Here is a 15,964-nt window from a genome sequence, read left to right as displayed (position 1 = left end):
TGAACTCTCGCAATCCTCAACCAAATGCTAGAATTCATCCTTCCGGTTCAGACGCCATTTTAAACATGAGCTGGATCTCGACCAACCAAATTGCCATCGATTGTACCCCTAAGGATATTCAACTTGTCCATCCCTAATCAGAGCATTGCTTCTGATCCCTTGTCTTGGAATTCATAATTCCTTTGCATCTGAGCTTTAAGTTAGTCAGTTGTTTACATAATATGATCTCCTTGCATTCTTTCTTCCTCTGGTTGAGTACCGATACTCACATCAGATCCCTTATGGACCACCAGATCCTTTGTTGGATTTTGTCCAACACTGTCCTTCATATTCATTAAACTTGTGAGCCTTTCATCTGATACATAATGCCTTTGGTAAATTGTATCCACTGCTTTTGTCAACCATACTCTGCTCCCGAGCTTGAGTTATTCGCTCCTGAAGTTTGTGGTATATGTTCCTAAGAGGCCCAGAGGGTTGAACCTATGCCTTTTCGAATCTGTGTGAACTCGGAAACTACTATGGGTCATACAATACTGGTGTTATGTCTGATAAAATTTTAATATTACAACTAATGTCATTTTCGAAATACGAGAGGTGAATGAAAGGTTATGCGTTGAACAAGTGGGAGTCGACCTTGAACCCTGTGTTCATGTCCATGGACACGATGTATACCTTATCATGGAAACTTCTCTTAAAATAATTATCCCCTTGTTATAAGTTCATCTTGTATCTGTGGATGTGGTTTCGACCATGTTTCTCCTTGATTCCATTTCTGGTGCAAGTTTGAGCACTTGTCTTCTGCAGAGCGTTACCCTAGTCCACCCTCTACTTTGATCTGTCGTCCAGTATTACCCCCCTGGTATCTCGAGATTATCATGGAACTGCATAACTTCTTATGAGTTCTTCATCAAGTGCTACATTCTCACTAATTCCAATTTTTCATGGGCTCTGAGTTATTAAACACTCAAAGACACTGATAACTGACTCAAGTCCGCACCGCGATTAAACAACTCTTCGTAACCTTCATTACTTACGAGTTTGAACTCGATCACATCATTCCTAGCCTGCTTGGCTATATCCTTGTCGTGCCGATTTTAACTGTGCTACCTGGTCCTTCTTCCTGGAGCAAAAATTTCAATAGTGAGCTAATCTTACGTCGATCTTCCTCGTCGTATCAATTGTCCCTGAACAACAAGCTTGATTTTGAGTTTTTGTCATAACCATGGGTTCAATAACTTTCCGCTTCATCATTCAGTTGACTTGTTGTCATCACCGATCGATTACATCTTCATGGAACCTCTCAACAATTTTGTTGTAATCATTGTCAACAATTTGACTTCTTCCAAGTTGTGTGTCGAACTCAGGATGAGAAATACCATCCTTGCCCTCGATGAATTTTTTTTATCATCGACAACATTCTTGCCTTCGCCCAACACAAACATGTTCATGTTTTGTGTTGTATCTTGATTTCCTTGCTATCTAGCTTATGATATGTTCTACCTTGGAGTATTATCATCTGTTATGTCGAGGATGTTGTGAGAATTGCTCCACCTCTTAATAATTCTTAGTATAGTTATGCTTCTCGTCATCACCATCCTTTCCTTGGTCCCCGTGTTCCAACTGGAATACCAATAAGTGAACTCTGTTATAATAATTTAATATTCATAGCAACCCTATTGCTTCTGAGTTAATGGACAACAATTCCAATTTAGTGTGCTGGTTGCTAAATCGCCATTCCAACGTTAGTCGTGCAACCCAACCCATATTTCGAGTGCACTGTTCAACCAATGTTTAATTATGGATGTTTTCCTCGAACATACATCATTATATTGTACCATTTGATCTGACAAATGTTTTCTCCTTGTTCACATAATTGTGGAAATCCATCTTGTTGGAAATCTCGATGATTGTCGCTGAGTCTATCAGCCACCCCTTGTCGGTGTACTAGAGTAGGGGTACCCTAGTATCCCGAACTTGTGCACGGGCAGTCGCAGCATCCCTGCGGCAAGGCTTGCCGGGTGACCGCCAAGACCCTCCGCGGCTACTTTGGAGACCATTCAAGAACAAAGTGCCCAAACCAAGGCCCCGGCAAGAGGAGCTTGCCGGGAAGGAGACAAGACCCCGGCAAGAGGAGCTTGCCGGGAAAGCTATCCAAAGCACCCCGAGACCCCGGCAAGAGGAGCTTGCCGGGAAGTCCACTCGAGGCATTTCAAGGAACTTGCCGCAGCGCGCTACGCGCCCCGGCAAGACCCGGTGAGCGACAAGCTCCCGGGCGCGACAAGACGGCGAACGCGGCAAGGAGTTTGCCACGGGAACCGCCTCTCCGAGCCCGCGCTCCAGCACACCCGCCCACGTGTCGCTCCCCCGAGCACACGTGGCGGGGGACCATGCAGCTAGGGGCGCGAGGTGGCAAGCAGGCGCTGATGAGACAACCATCGTGGCAAACGGTGGCGTCCCTAGCGGTCCCTCTCGGTACTGTTTAGGCGACACAGACGGGCATTTAATGCCCTTGTCCCCTGCCGTCAGGGTTAGGTTTGATAACACTGTAGCAGGTAGCTGTGCCTACTACAGTACCTAGCTGCCCCTACTGCGGCACCTTTCCGTTTTTGCCCTTGGCCCCCGTTCCTCTATGTCGGTAACCCCTTCAGTATAAAAGGAGGCCCGTGTGCAACGTAGAGGGGGGTCGGCCATTTTTGAGAGCCTTCGGGGGGACGCCATTCGAACCACCCACGCTCGGTCTCGCTAGTCGCTGGTGTGTACTGTAGCACTCCGTGCTCTCGAGCTGGAAATCAATACCAAACCACAAAGCAGGAGTAGGGTTTTACGCATCCGTGTGGCCCGAACCTAGGTAAATCGCTCGCGTGCTTCGCCTCGATTTACTCTTTGCGCGACCAGCCTCTCGCGTGTTTCGCCTCGATCTGCTCTTTGCACAACCTCCGCCCCCGCCGAACCGAAAGGGACCCGGTCCGCCGGTCCCATAGGTGTCCGTGGATCAGAAACCCCGGCATCTTTGGCGCGCCAGGTAGGGGGCGTCGAAGTTGTGTGAATCAGATCCGGCGTCTCCGCGAGCTAGATCTTCGTCATCTCCATCAACATGCTGCCGAAGAAGAAGGTTTCGGAGGCAGCTGCTCCGTCCGCGCCGAGCCAGCCACCGCCGGGGCAAACGGTTGGTGAGGCAGGTGCCGGCGGAAGGGCACGCGTCGACGAGGGAGCTCGCGGTGCTGCCGGGTCGAGGGACAAGGCTGCGCTGCCCATCGGCGGCGTAGCCAGCTCCCACAACGACCGGGCGCAATCCAAGACCTCGGCATCCGTGCATGCACCGCGCCCGTCCCAGGAGGCGCGGGACCGGCAGCGTCATGGTACTCACGGTGCCATGCGCTCGCTAGACCAAGACCGAGCTGGTGGATCTCGGAGCGCTCAAGACCACCATGCACGTCAACAAGCCGGCGCGAGCAACACGCGGTCGCCTGGACGGGATGCTGCTCCTTCTAACGTGGCTAGGAGTCCGAGCATATCCCGCTCCTCGCACCGTTCGCTACCGCCGCCCGCCACCACAGCCGAAGCTTTGGCGCGGGCTCAGCTGCTCCTAGACTACCCTCCAGCGGCGGACAAGATCGACGACTGGAGGGCCACTACCCAGAGTCTCATCGGCTTCGCCAACGGTGACACTCCTCGGCAGCCGGGCACATCGCAGCCGCAGCGAGTCAGCCATGCGCGAGCCGGTGGTTACGAGGCTGGCGAAGGTATGACCACCGTGCACTCTCCGCCCCGAAGGCCAAGATCGCCGACTCGCCGGATCCACCTCGACAGCGACTCCACCGCATCGTCAGATCCGCGAGCCCATCGCGATCAGCACCAAGTTCTTCAAGAGCGACAGCGGGAAGACGCTCGTACTCGCATCCAGCGCCAGAGGGAAGCGCGGCGTTAATCAGACCAGCGCGCTGGGCCCTCTGTTGACATGCATGCGCCAGGGGAACCCGGTGACTTGCCGTACACGGTAGGCTGCCCTGCGTTCACTCGTGAGCTGCGGCAAGTCCAGTGGCCCAGTACGAAGAACTTCAAGCCAGATGTACCGGAGAAGTACGACGGCAAGTTGCATCCGTCGGAGTTCCTCAGCATCTACACCATCGCGGTGCAGGCTGCTGGGGGACGGGACGACAAGATCCTTGCCAACTACTTCCCGCTGGTGCTTAAACCCAACGTCAGGTCCTGGCTCATGCACTTGCCGGACAACTCCGTATCCTCCTGGGCAGACTTGTGCCATCTGTTTGTTGGCGCCTTCACAGGCGGCCACAAACCACATGGCCAAGAGAGTGATCTACATCTGCTCGTCCAGAAGGAAGGAGAACCCCTGCGCCAGTATATCCAGAGGTTCAGCCGTGTACACCACAACATCCCAAATATCCACCCTGCCGCGGTAATCAGCGTGTTCCATCAGAACGTGCGTAACCGCAGGATGCGGGAGGAGATGGCGATGTGTAAGATTCGGGACGTCAGCGAGCTATATGCCCTGGCCGACAAGTGTGCGCGCGCTGAGGAAGGGAGGAAATTCCCCGGAGAAAGCACTGGAGCAGAGGGATCTAACAGTGAGGATGCTGCCCCGGCAAAGAAAGGCCAGCGGCGCAACAGCAAGAAGAGAGGCAAAGAGGTGCTGGTCGTTGAGCAGTCCGGCGATGAAGGTGACGCCAAGAAGGCTGTGGTTGGTAGCTCCGGCAAGGAAGTTGCCGCGTGCACCGACTGCCAGGCTGTGGCGGTCACCGACAAGCGGGATGGCTCCGGCAAGCAATATTGCAAGATTCACCGCACCAAGGGCCATGACCTCCAAAGCTGCAAGAAGGTCGAGCAGCTCGTCCAGCAACAGAGGGCTGAGTACGAGCGGCGCGACAAGGAGAGAGCCCAAGGGGGTGCCGAGAAATCTGGCCAGAAGCGCACCGGCCAGGAAGGGCGCCGCGGCAAGGCCAAGCAGCGGCAAGGAGACAGACCTCCCCGCGGTCGCGACAAGGATGAAGACGACGATGATGACGAAGACATGGATGACGTTGAGACCAGTGAGCAGGAGTTTCAGAAAGCCACAGAGGTCTTGTGCGTTGACGGTGGTGCTTCTCTGCATACCTCGCACCGCCAACTCAAACAGTGGGTGCGGGAAGTCAATGCAGCAGAACCACCCATCGAATCGCGCAAGCTTCTGAAGTGGTCCAGCACGCCTATCATCTTTGACATTGAGGACCACCCTGATCGCACAACTGCGGTCGGGTGTCTGCCGATGTTGGTTTCACCAACTATTCGCAACCTCAAAGTCACCAAGATGCTAGTTGACGGCGGGGCCGGCTTAAACCTGATCTCCTCCGCTGTACTCCGAAAACTCCAGATCCCTGACAGCGAGCTCGAAGAGACCGGCACGTTCCACGGAGTCAACCCGGGAAGGAGCAAGCCGAAGGGAAAGGTCACGCTGCCGGTAACATTTGGCAGCAAGCTGAACTTCAGGACTGAGAGGGTCACATTTGACGTTGCCGATATTCCATTGCATTACAATGGGATACTTGGCCATCCAGCACTCGCCAAGTTCATGTTGGCCTCTCACTACGCGTATAACATGCTGAAGATGCCAGGTCCGATGAGCGTCATTTCTGTCCCTGGCGACAGGAAGGATGCTCTCATTTGTGCCGACAAGATCTACCGGGAAGCAGCAGCCATGGCAGATCGTGATCAACTTGCCGCTGAAGCTCCCGGGGGGAAGAAGACCAAGTCCGGCAAGAGTTCTGGTGCCCACTCCGGCAAGCGCACCTCCTCGGAGTGCTGCGCCGCCGTCGAGGACGCACCATCGAGCTCCACCGGCAAGACCAAGCCCGGCAAGAGCTCTGATGCCCACTCCGGCAAGCGCACCTCTTCGGAGTGCTGCGCTGCCGTCGAGGACGCACCATCGAGCTCCACCGGCAAGTGCAAGAAGACGATGGCAGCTCCGCCAGAGACGAAGAGGGTATCCGCCAAGGTGGACGGCGCTGGTGGTACCTTCACCATCAGTGCCACGCTTGACCCTAAATAGGAAAGCGCGCTCGTTGCTTTCCTGCGGGCGAATGTCGACGTGTTTGCATGGCAGCCGTCTGACATCCCCGGTGTTCCCAGGAAAGTGATTGAGCACCACCTTTCCGTTTGTCCCCATGCGCGGCCCATCAAGCAGAAAGTCAGGAAGCAGGCAATGGAGCGCCACGAATTCATTGCAGAGGAGATCAAGAAACTGGAAGCAGCAGGCCTCGTCAGAGGAGTGCTCCATCCCACGTGGTTGGCCAATCCTGTAGTCGTGCGCAAGGCAAACGGGAAATGGAGGCTTTGTATCGATTTTACCGATGTTAACAAAGCTTGTCCCAAAGACCCATTTCCTTTGTCGCGCATTGACCAGATTGTTGACTCCACCGCCGGATGTGATTTGCTTTTGTTTCTTGACGCATACTCAGGATATCATCAGATCTTCATGGCAGAAGAGGATGAAGAGAAGACCGCATTTATTACTCCATGTGGCACGTACTGTTTTGTGCGGATGCCTTTCGGATTGAAAAATGCTGGTTCGACATTTGCAAGAGTAGTCCATATTGCTCTTGAGCCGCAGATACACAGAAATGTGGAAGCCTACATGGATGATATAGTGGTCAAGAGCAAGGACAGAGCAACCCTGATTCGAGATTTGGACGAGACCTTTGCAAATCTGCGCAAGATCAGCCTCAAGCTCAACCCGGAGAAGTGTGTGTTCGGAGTTCCCTCCGGCAAGCTTCTCAGGTTCTTCGTGTCTCAGCGGGGAATTGAAGCCAATCCCGACAAGATCAAGGCCATCGAGCAGATTGAAGCACCAAGGCGCGTCAAGGATGTACAGAAACTTGCCGGTTGCGTGGCTGCTCTCAGCAGGTTTATCTCTCGGTCGGCTGAGCGCGCCCTGCCGTTTTACAAACTATTGAAAAAGGCAGGTCCAATGAAATGGACTCCGGAAGCGGAGGCTGCGTTGCAAGACCTGAAGAGATACCTGTCCTCCCCTCTAATACTTGTCGCACCTAAGCCACAAGAGAAGTTGCTGCTGTACATAGCAGCGACCAATCAAGTGGTTAGTGCTGCGCTAGTAGCAGAAAGGGAGGCAGAAGATGAGCCAGCAACCGCGGCAAGCGCATCCGGCGACAAGCAGGGGGCTTCCCCGACAAGCTCTGGCCCTGACAAAGATGGATCTGCGCAGATGTATGAGGAGACACGGAAGAGAATGGTGCAGCACCCAGTTTACTTTGTCAGTTCCCTCCTGCAGGGCGCTAGGTCAAGGTATTCTGGTGTGCAGAAATTGCTTTTCGGCCTTCTCATGGCCTCGAGAAAGCTGCGCCATTACTTCCAAGCACATGAGATCACAGTCGTTACTCGCTTTCCGCTGGAGAGGATACTGCAGAATCCCGAAGCAACAGGCAGGATTGTTGAGTGGGCACTGGAACTGTCAAGCTTTGGCCTCAAGTTTGAAAGCACTTCAACTATCCAGAGCCGAGCATTGGCAGAATTCATAGCAGAGTGGATGCCAACACCAGATGAAGAAATTCCGGAAACGAGCATCCCCGACAAGGAAGCAAGCAAAGAGTGGCTGATGTACTTTGATGGTGCCTTTTCGCTGCAAGGCGCCGGCGCTGGTGTGCTGCTTATCGCACCCACCGGAGAGCACCTCAAGTACATAGTCCAGATGCACTTTCCCAAGGAGCAAGCAACAAACAATACTGCAGAGTATGAGGGATTGCTTGCCGGTCTCCGGATCGCAGCAGACCTTGGGATCAAGAAGCTCATTGTCAGGGGTGACTCGCAGCTTGTCGTCCGCCAAGTAAACAAGAATTATCAGAGTCCGTTGATGGAAGCTTACGTTGACGAAGTGAGAAAGCTGGAAGAGCGCTTTGACGGCCTGCAAATGGAGCACGTTCCAAGAACTCAGAACGCCATTGCAGATGGCCTGTCGAAGTGCGCCGCACTTAAGTTACCTGTGGAACCAGGGACCTTTGTGCTCAAGCTGACTCAACCGTCTGTAACACCATCAACTGGACAGAGCAAGAAGAGGAAGTTGATTCCTGGTGACCATCTGCCGGCAGAGCTTCCCGAAGCCGCCGCCAAGAAGGTCCCTAAGATCAACGTCGAAGGCGCTGAGGAGCGATCTGCTCCGGCAAGCCTTAGGGCTTGTTCCGTTGACGCAGAAGCTCCCGGCAAGCCTGTCGCGGAAGGTCACGCTCCGGCAGAGATGCAGCTTCTCGCCGTAGAAGCGGACGTTCCCGCAGCGGCTGAGACCAACACCAAGAGCGCTGAGGGGCAAGATGCTCCGGCAAGCCCCAGGGTTTGTTCCGTTGAAGCAGAAGCTCCCGACAAGTCTTGCCCTGACAAGCTTGTCAGGGAACGTCAAGCTCCGGCAAAGACACAACTTCTCGCCGTAGAAGCGGACGTTCCCGCAGCAGCGGATTTGCCTTTAGTCCTTGTTGTCGAGCCACAGGCTCCAACATGGGCGCAGCAGATTGTCCATTTCCTTCAGACAGGAGAACTTCCCGAAGAACCAGAAGAAGCCGAAAGAGTAGCCCGGCAGTCAAGTATGTACCAGTTCGTCGACATGACACTGTACAGAAGAAGACTCAACGGTGTGAAATTGAGGTGTATTCCCTGGGAAGACGGACAAAAGCTGTTGGCAGAGATACATGGAGGCACATGTGGACACCACATTGGCGCAAGAGCACTCGTCGGCAAAGCATTCCGGCAAGGTTTCTTCTGGCCAACAGCCCTCCAGGATGCAACTGCACAAGTAACCAAGTGTGAAGCGTGCCAGTTCCATTCCAAGCAGATACACCAGCCAGCTCAAGCTCTCCAGACGATCCCTTTATCCAGGCCATTTTCGGTCTGGGGGCTCGACATCCTCGGCCCCTTCCCCCGAGCTGTCGGGGGCTTTGAGTACTTGTACGTCGCAATCGACATGTTCACAAAGTGGCCGGAAGTGGAACCGGTGAGGAAGGTGACCGCACAGTCAGCCGTCAAGTTCTTCAGGTCGATTGTTTGCCGCTTCAGGATCCCCAACAGGATAATCACCGACAACGGTACACAATTCACGAGCCACGCCTTCATGCAGTACATCCAAGATCTCGGTGCCAAGGTCTGCTTCGCTTCTGTTGCTCACCCAAGGAGCAACGGTCAAGCGGAGAGGGCGAACGCCGAAGTGCTACGCGGGCTCAAGACCAGAACTTTCGACAGGCTGCATGAGTGCGGAAGAAACTGGATCGAGGAGCTACCGGTGGTTCTTTGGTCGATCAGAACGACGCCAAATCGAGCCACTGGACAGACACCCTTTGCTCTAGTCTATGGAGCAGAGGCAGTTACCCCCACGGAACTCGTATACGGGTCACCTCGAGTGCTCGCTTACGATGAGCTTGAGCAAGAGCGGCTGCGGCAAGATGACGCGCTGCTCCTTGAGGAAGATCGTCTCCAGGCTACTGTGCGAGCTGCTCGCTACCATAGCCGCAGAGTCAATGCCAGGAGTCTCGAGGAAGGCGACCTTGTTCTTCGGTGCGTTCAGTCGGCCAAGAATTCCAACAAGTTGACGCCGAAGTGGGAAGGCCCTTACCGGGTGAAGCGAGTCACAAGGCCTGGCGCTGTCCGCCTTGAGACCGAAGATGGCGTACCAGTGAGCAACTCCTGGAACATCGAGCATCTTCGTAAGTTTTACCCGTAAGGCGCGGTTGTCGGACCCTGTCCGGCAACCACCCTTCTGTACAAGTCTTGCCGCTGTTGCATGTAATCCTTTGTACAGAGCCAGGCGCAGACCCTGAGCACCAGTAAATGAAGTGCTGATCACCCCGGGGTTATAGCATGCATGCTAGGTTGAGTCTCGTCCTTGGTTAGGGTCGATAGTGCCTAACAGCGCCTAACCCCTAGCTTAGAGGTCGAGTGTCCGTCCCTTTGCTTTTCCTTCGTTCGCAGGACTCGCAGATCCTGGCCAGACCGCTTGAGGACGAAAAGGAGAAGAAGGGCGCGCCGGCACCTGAGCCCCGGCAAGCCAGTGTTGCCGGAGGTTGCAGGTACCAAGATTCGTCCCCGGCAAGCCAGAATTGCCGGGGGCTGCGATATCAGATAAGTTTTTCGTCCCTCATCATGCATCCTTTTATGGACTGGGGGATGTGAAACCGCGTTTCTTCCCGGAAATTGCCGTGCTCCCCCGACTCTAGGCCCCGGAGCGCGTTCCCGGGACCAAGTTTGGTCGTAGTCGCGGCAGCAAAGGGATGAAACGAGGAGGCCGCGCCCACCTCGTTCCCGCCTCCGTCAAAGGCGTGAGAAAGGTCGAGCGGCGTGAGAAGGCGGCAGGGCCTGTTGCCGGGTGAAGAAATGTCTGTCCGATGGATACCAAGGATTCGCTCCTTGGCGTGGGTTCAACCCGTGAGACAAATAACCCGGCAAACATCCCCCTTTCATTAAAAAACATCCCACTCAGGTACAGTCCAAAGAGGGTGAAAAACATGAATGAGAGGATTACAAGTTTTAAATGCAGCTAAGGCCCGAGGGCTTACAAATTAAAAAGATAAGGTGCCCGTAATCCCTTTTTCTGTCCCTCCCTTCAGGAGATAGGTCAAGGGGGCGAAAAGGGGAAAAGGGGCGCCTAGGCGAGCTACAGGTGCCAGAAGACACCAAGAGAACATCCGGGGGGCCGACCGAGGGCTTGACGGTGATGGCGGCGCCGGAAGCGGGGCTCGAAGACGGGGCGGCAGGATGTCAGCACGCTGTCGGGGGCACCACGCCCTCGTACTCCGACCTGACGGCCTTGCCGCCAGCCCTCTTCCCCTTCCGCAGCCTCCCTACGCCAGCCGCCCAAGGAGACGCCCCCGGGGAGTTCAAGGAGCCGGCGACACGGACGATGGGGTCGCCGGTGCCGCGCGGAGCGGCGCCCGACACCTAGTCAGGCCCGCCATCCCGCTGCCCGCTACCCTCATCGTCGCTGTCGCTCTCCTCCTCGTCACCATCGCTCGAGGAGGAGCCTTCACTATCGGAGGAGCTGTCCACGCAGCACTTCGCCCGAGTGCCAAAGCACCCGAAGACCTTGACGGAGAGGAGATCGCCCTCCATCAACTTAAAATGGAGGGTGAGCCCCCCCCCCCCCCCGTCAGGCTGTGGGTACGTGCGAACGTCTTCCACCCTCGATCAAGATACATCACATTAGGGGCTGGGAATACAACGCGAACCCGCGTGCCGCTGATCCCACAGCCCCTCATGTGCAGCCTCAGTGTCTCGGGCGGGTCCAACTCCATCGCGCTCGCAAACGGAGCTGGAAGCCGGAGGCGACGACGAGGCGCCCGGCGCAGCCTGACGAAGAACTCACAAGGGTCATCTCCAATATGGACCGCCGTGGGGAGGGGAGCCGCCGCCGGAGGCGGAGTTGGCGCGCCTCCCCGTCCGCCTCTTCCCCGAGCGCCTCGACCTCGTCCTCGACCTCGTCCACGACCTCGCCCCCTCCCTCTTCCCCTTGTGGCTGGCTCTGCCACCACGGGTGCGGGAGAGGAAGGGGTGCGCAGTCTAGCGGCGACCCTCGCCGCCACAGATGAAGGGCCAGGATTCCCCTTCTCCATGGCGGATGAGAGAAAGGGGAGCAGAAGCTGAAGAAAGGAGGAGATGGGAGAGTGCGGGCCTCCGTGCTCCCCTCCCGCTCTTTAGAAAGGAGCGAGGTGGGGGTTCAGCCGCCCCGCTCGGCGAATCGAGGCACGAGGAGGGCAGGGGGTCGGGCCCGACCCGCTGCCTCTGCTCGTGACGGCCCAGTTCCCCACTTCCGCCGTCCGCGACTCCAAGCGCATGGGAGCCGCGTGGCAGGGATGCAGAACCAAGGCGACGGATGAGGCGGCCTCGAAAAGCCGCGCACCGGCCCTGTCCAGTAAATGCGCCACGCCCCCACGCCTACCTCCGTTTAAGGAGGAGGGCGTGAACCATCCCCTTCATCATGGCCTGACGCATGCTCGCGGGGCTTAGCCCCGCGCACGCCGCCCACTTCACCCACGACGCCGCGTTTGACGCGCGCCGTCCTGGGCGTGCGCGGTGGAAGCGGAGAGGTCTGCAGCGTGACCTAGGCCGCGCGAGCCCGTGCACTGTTTTGGGCCTGGCCCAACAGCGCTCGGCACCGTGTCTGGCCCAGGCCCGGGGGCTCCTGTCGGTGTACTAGAGTAGGGGTACCCTAGTATCCCGAACTTGTGCACGGGCAGTCGCAGCATCCCCACGGCAAGGCTTGCCGGGTGAGCGCCAAGACCCTCCGCGGCTACTTTGGAGACCATTCAAGAACAAAGTGCCCAAACCAAGGCCCCGGCAAGAGGAGCTTGCTGGGAAGGAGACAAGACCCCGGCAAGAGGAGCTTGCCGGGAAAGCTATCCAAAGCACCCCGAGACCCTGGCAAGTGGAGCTTGCCGGGAAGTCCACTCGAGGCATTTCAAGGAACTTGCCGCGGCGCGCTACGCGCCCCGGCAAGACCCGGTGAGCGACAAGCTCCCAGGCGCGACAAGACGGCGAACGCGGCAAGGAGTTTGCCGCGGGAACCGCCTCTCCGAGCCCGCGCTCCAGCATACCCGCCCACGTGTCGCTCCCCCGAGCACACGTGGCGGGGGACCGTGCAGCTAGGGGCGCGAGGTGGCGAGCAGGCGCTGACGAGACAACCATCGTGGTAAACGGTGGTGTCCCTAGCGGTCCCTCTCGGTACTGTTTAGGCGACACAGACGGGCATTTAATGCCCTTGTCCCCTGCCGTCAGGGTTAGGTTTGATAACACTGTAGCAGGTAGCTGTGCCTACTACAGTACCTAGCTGCCCCTACTGCGGCACCTTTCCGTTTTTGCCCTTGGCCCCCGTTGCTCTATGTCGGTAACCCCTTGAGTATAAAAGGAGGCCCGTGTGCAACGTAGAGGGGGGTCGACCATTTTTGAGAGCCTTCGGGGGGACGCCATTCGAACCACCCACGCTCGGTCTCGCTAGTCGCTGGTGTGTACTGTAGCACTCCGCGCTCCCGAGCTGGAAATCAATACCAAACCACAAAGCAGGAGTAGGGTTTTACGCATCCGTGCGGCCCGAACCTGGGTAAATCGCTCGCGTGCTTCGCCTCGATTTACTCTTTGCGCGACCAGCCGCTCGCGTGTTTCGCCTCGATCTACTCTTTGCGCAACCTTCGCCCCCGCCGAACCGAAAGGGACCCGGTCCGCCGGTCCCATAGGTGTCCGTGGATCGGAAACCCCGGCACCCCTCATCCTATCCTTGGCTTATTGATGAACTCTTGTTTCGGGACTTGCTTCCATGGTTCATTTCCCAAGAATCTTACAATGTCATCTTGTCAACTGTGTTGCATCTCTCCTTTTCAGGCACCCTGAGTCTGAGGTATCCTGACACCAATCAGATATGAATCTCGGTCAGATATGATGGCTGCAACATATTTCCTAGAGTTAAAACGTTCGTCTTTATATGACCCGGTAAGGTGATGTCATGCTTAGCACACTAGCTCGGAGGACCTATTGTTATAGTTTCCTTTTTAGCAAGGTTAGCCATTCTTCAATGTGGAAATTGTCGGACTTATTCTATGAGTTGTTCCTGATGGATCCTTTGTGTATCCAAAGTCCGATCTTTGCTTGGAGAGCATGCCAATGCTATCTTGAAGCATGTCTGTGGTACTCTGATTTTTCAACAAGAACATTTGAAGCCCAATGCTAATTTTTTCTTGCTCAATTATCCAAAAACCGTTGTGTGGGTAATGTCATGAAAATTCTCTCCCCTTTCCTAAAGGGTATACGTTATATCATGTCATGGATATCTTGCTCTGTTTGTCCTTGGGAAGGATATACCCCTAAATTATGTGTTTAAACACATTTTCCTTTCCATTGTTATGTTTAATCTGATGATCACATTTTCCTTTCCATTGTTTGGGTTAACCTTTCTTGTGATCTATCTGACCTAAGCAATAATATTCTCCTGCTTATGTAAACACCTCGGTGTACAATTCTGTCAGTAAGACCCTATTGCATTTGTTGATGACATTTCGGTAGCCACCGATAGACGAGAACTTTGCCTATTGGTCCGCCTCGTTCAACGAGCAGAAAAATGGTTCTCTTCATCCCTCCCCTTGGTACCGACATTCTTGTCGACATAAATGAGAGGCTATCCTCTGACATGTCTTGCCTACATGATCGTACAAGACGTCACTGCCCTTCCTACCTTTAACTCATATGGTGGGCCCATAACCAACAGTTCCACTGGATCGAAACCTGACTCTCCTATACACCCCCAATTTCCATAGTTATTCCTCACGCACGGCTTCGTATGTAATTCGCGAGCCACCTTTCGAGAGATCATTAATTCTGATATCAGACGCAAGGCTTATCCCGCTTCGTTTCAGGCATGAAACGTTTACCTACCTGCTTGAAGATCCTCATGCCTAGTTTTATTTCTCAAGATGTATTTCCCGAGTTCCAACAAGAGAGGTACTCATATCCTAATTCATGGGTTAACCCAAGATTATTACCCTTTTAGCATGTTGTCATTGTCGAGTTGCCCCTTACCTAATCGTAAGTACGATTGAGTTCCCGAAGAAAGGATGCCGACTTCATCATGGTGAACACAAGCAGAGGAATGAAGACATCAACGTAACGGATCAACCTCTTCGGGAAGAGCAACCAATGACCAGAAAGACTCGTTAGGATTTCATAACTAGAACTTTCCCCCTTACTCCAACTCTTAAATATCGGGACGAGATTTCTTGTAGTGGAGGAGATTTGTAACACCCGCAGTGTAATGCTATAGGGACCTCACACAAATGGTGCCATGTCATCAAGTTTAACTAAGCCAAATTGCCACTTGATAAAAATCAAAGCCAATTTCAAATTTAAAATAAGTCAAATAAATTATTTCTTCAAATAGTGAAAAAAAATGTTTGCTGGGTAGCAAAAATTACCTAACTAATTTTCATGAATAAACCAACAATATTTGAATAATTACAATGCCCTTAACCTATTTTAAACTAGACCAAATAGCCCTAGAATAAACCTTTTGTATTTAAACAAAATTAAAATGAATTCAAATAGCCCCCAAGCTTTCTGTGCCACCCGAAGATATTGTGTTAGAATCATTTGCCAAGTCTTATATTCAAAGCAAAAATTGTTTGGTGGCCTAGCTTAATAAAAATCAGTAGAAGAAAACATAACAAAAAATAAGAATAAAAGGCCTAGTGGTACTGTGTGACTGGGCCTAAGTGCATAGTGCACTGAAGCCTAACCCACCCTGGCCTTTTCCCCTACCTCACGCTACAGGAGGCAGAGGAGGGCGTGGCGAGCAGCCACGGCTGCCATGGCCATGGATGGCCTCCATGTCGATACCCTCGTACTATAAACATGTCCCACCAAAACCCTAGCCTCCCTCATCCATTCCCCTCTTATTCCCCATTGAGTCACCTCCTCCTCGGATCAGAATCGAGCTCGGACAACTCCGCGGTGATCACTGCCTCGCCATCGTTGCTGCGGACACCGGTATCTCTGGCATGCAGGAGAATGTCCTGGAGGATCTCCACACTCGGCTTCATCCGTTCAGGGGACGGGCTTGAGCCGAGGAGCTGCGTAGCCAAGGCCATCGTTGTCTTCTTCAATTGGTCGCCACCAACTCTCCATCTATGCCATCACTATGGTCCACCCCGACCCTCCCCGAGCACGCCAATGGACTCACTATGAGCTCCTCCCTCGGATCCCCCTTTCCCCCTTTGATTTGGACGCCATAGGCCGCCGTTACTATCGTACCCGAACCTCCGCGTACCGTACGTGCGAGTGTGCAGTTGCTGCTCCTGGACCGTCGCTGGTGCTGTTGTGCGCATGTCCGCGTGTGGCCTCATCACGGCCTCCTGCGTTGCTGCCCTCCTTTGCCGCCTCCCCTACCTGCTGCTCCGAAAACGCTGCTGCTCGTTGCTCTACCGTCGTTGTCGGCCGT

Source organism: Triticum urartu, chromosome 2 (genome assembly GCF_003073215.2).
Source record: "Triticum urartu cultivar G1812 chromosome 2, Tu2.1, whole genome shotgun sequence".
In the NCBI taxonomy this organism is placed as follows: domain Eukaryota; kingdom Viridiplantae; phylum Streptophyta; class Magnoliopsida; order Poales; family Poaceae; genus Triticum; species Triticum urartu.
Note: the sequence above shows the minus strand (reverse complement) of the source record.